General features: G+C 28.9%; 7 non-coding genes across 7 annotated transcripts; 4 read left to right on the top strand and 3 right to left on the bottom strand.

Annotated features, from left to right (window-relative positions):
* The first annotated feature begins 244 nt into the window (after positions 1–244).
* TRNAQ-CUG (transfer RNA glutamine (anticodon CUG)) lies at positions 245–316 on the top strand. The gene has a single exon. It is a non-coding gene; the product is annotated as a tRNA-Gln (tRNA).
* An 86-nt stretch (positions 317–402) lies between these two features.
* Positions 403–475, top strand: TRNAF-GAA (transfer RNA phenylalanine (anticodon GAA)). Its single transcript has one exon. It is a non-coding gene; the product is annotated as a tRNA-Phe (tRNA).
* A 530-nt stretch (positions 476–1,005) lies between these two features.
* Positions 1,006–1,079, bottom strand: TRNAT-AGU (transfer RNA threonine (anticodon AGU)). Its single transcript has one exon. It is a non-coding gene; the product is annotated as a tRNA-Thr (tRNA).
* A 117-nt stretch (positions 1,080–1,196) lies between these two features.
* On the bottom strand, positions 1,197–1,299 carry TRNAK-CUU (transfer RNA lysine (anticodon CUU)). Its single transcript has 2 exons — positions 1,263–1,299; positions 1,197–1,232 (listed from the first exon to the last, which is right to left on the bottom strand). It is a non-coding gene; the product is annotated as a tRNA-Lys (tRNA).
* Positions 1,300–1,511: 212 nt separating this feature from the next.
* Positions 1,512–1,584, top strand: TRNAR-ACG (transfer RNA arginine (anticodon ACG)). Its single transcript has one exon. It is a non-coding gene; the product is annotated as a tRNA-Arg (tRNA).
* A 340-nt stretch (positions 1,585–1,924) lies between these two features.
* On the bottom strand, positions 1,925–1,998 carry TRNAN-GUU (transfer RNA asparagine (anticodon GUU)). Its single transcript has one exon. It is a non-coding gene; the product is annotated as a tRNA-Asn (tRNA).
* Positions 1,999–2,100: 102 nt separating this feature from the next.
* TRNAE-CUC (transfer RNA glutamic acid (anticodon CUC)) lies at positions 2,101–2,172 on the top strand. The gene has a single exon. It is a non-coding gene; the product is annotated as a tRNA-Glu (tRNA).
* The last annotated feature ends 240 nt before the right edge of the window (positions 2,173–2,412 follow it).

The raw sequence follows: 2,412 nt of genomic DNA, 5'->3' as shown, positions 1-2,412 counted from the left end.
AACATGTTGTTAAGTATAATTGTAAAAATTTAAAATAAAATCCATTCATACATTGTTATTTGAAATTACTTAAATTTTGAAATACCTCGCGCTGTATTTTAAGCGACAGTGATAGATTGGTGGTTCAACTCGTATGCAACGTGTATGAGATATTTACTATGGAAATATAGAAAAAAATAAGTAAATAAAATTTAAAAAATTTTTTATTTTAAAATATTGAAATTAAAAATCTGTATCAGATTATGGCCCCATGGTGTAATGGTTAGCACTTTGGACTCTGAATCCAGCGATCCGAGTTCAAATCTCGGTGGGACCTTATTTTCGTTTTTTTACTTCAAAATAAACAATTTTTAATTTAAACTATTTTGTTATTTAATTCTATAATTTTGTAATTTATAGTAAGCCGTGATAGCTCAGTTGGGAGAGCGCCAGACTGAAGATCTGGAGGTCGCTGGTTCGATCCCGGCTCGCGGCATTTTTAATAATTTTAATGAAATAGGTCGTACAATACCTTATCTCATTTAGTTTTTGCCGTCTGAATTACTTGAGTTGAAGTTGAGGTTGTACATAATATTATTATTCACACATTACAATAATATATTATAATAGAAATGAAAATTATAAATCCAAAAATGTTCAACTAAAATTCAAACAAAATTTCAAAAAAAAGAAGAAGAAGTTTAAAAATTGTTGGATTTTGATAATAAAGTAATTGTTATCAAATAATATATATAATATCCCCATGTTATATATTTTATTATGTACATAAATAAACTAAGATAAACTTGCAAATCCAATTGATGGATGGACAATGCAACATATACAATATTATACAGTATACTAGTTCCTATAAATGTTATTTGTCTTATTTCTACATATCTCATTTAGTAGCATAATAAAAAGCTATAGATAAAGCACAACTTGATATTTATTCTAAAACAATTAATAAATAAAGTTGATTTATATATGTAAAATATTTTTTTTTTAAATGACACATACAAGTCAAGGCACCGGAGAGATTCGAACTCTCGATCTCCTGTTTACTAGACAGGCGCTTTAACCAACTAAGCCACGGCGCCTATATAAGAATTGATAAACAAAATGTATATAATTTATTTGAAAAAAATAGGAATATTGCATATATAAACATTAAAAACAAATTTTATAGATAAAAATAACTGTAACAAAAAAAGTTGCGCCCAACGTGGGGCTCGAACCCACGACCCTGAGATAGCCCTTGGGAAATACAATTTCCATATTACTAAGAGTCTCATGCTCTACCGACTGAGCTAGCCGGGCATATAAATTTTTTTGGAAATGTACAGTTTATTATACTAAATAAGGATGTTGCATGCATGCAGCTACAAATATTTTTATCAAAAATAATTATTTGTTACGAAATATTATCAATGCAGTGACTATCCTTAATCTATTAATATATAAAGGATTTTCAAAAAATTTTGAATTTATTAACCCCTTATATATATTGTAGTTTCAAATTAGTTTAAGTAGGTCCAGTGGCGCAACGGATAACGCGTCTGACTACGGATCAGAAGATTGCAGGTTCGAATCCTGCCTGGATCGGCTATGTTTTGGTAAAATCGGATATTAAAACAATTAAAAGTATACATTTATTCATAATTCGGTACAAATTTAAGACTTGATCTACAACAAAAATATATATATATATATATGTATATACATGTGTAGAACTTAAACATCCATGAAATAGCTTTTGGACAGACTAAACATTTATAGCTATATTATTCAATTTCAAACAAACTCAAAATTTTATTCAGTGTTGAAGGAAAAGTAAAATTAACTACTTATAAGTATAAGATATTAGTCTTAAAGTAAGTATATACGTTGTCTAAAACTGTCATGAAGATAAATTTTTTTCTCGAAAATTTTACTAAAACATAGCCGCCCCCGGGTGGGCTCGAACCACCAACCTTTCGGTTAACAGCCGAACGCGCTAGCCAATTGCGCCACGGAGGCCATGTGAAAGTCTAAGATTAATAACAATTTCTAATTTTCATTTCTAGTTTCATAAAATGTTTCCATACAAATAAAATACTATTTTAAACAATTAATAAGGTCTCCGGCATGGTCTAGGGGTTAGGATAGCTGGCTCTCACCCAGCAGGCCCGGGTTCGATTCCCGGTGTCGGAATGACGTTTTTAATGCTAAGGCGTATAAATTGTGAAAGAAATTTACTTAGATTTAGAGAAAAATAACAATATTAATAATAAACTAATTTAGAAGTAAATTTTATGTTAATATAGATTTACTGTATCATATATACAGTATCTTTATTATATTAATAAGTATCAAGTCATTTTATCCAATTTATTTATTTTATAGATAAAAAGGCCAACACAATTGTAAAAATGGAAATAAAAGAGTCAATTT

Source organism: Lepeophtheirus salmonis, unplaced genomic scaffold, assembly GCF_016086655.4.
Source record: "Lepeophtheirus salmonis unplaced genomic scaffold, UVic_Lsal_1.4 unplaced_contig_13732_pilon, whole genome shotgun sequence".
Taxonomy (NCBI): domain Eukaryota; kingdom Metazoa; phylum Arthropoda; class Copepoda; order Siphonostomatoida; family Caligidae; genus Lepeophtheirus; species Lepeophtheirus salmonis.
Note: the sequence above shows the minus strand (reverse complement) of the source record. Positions and strands in the feature narration are given on the sequence as shown.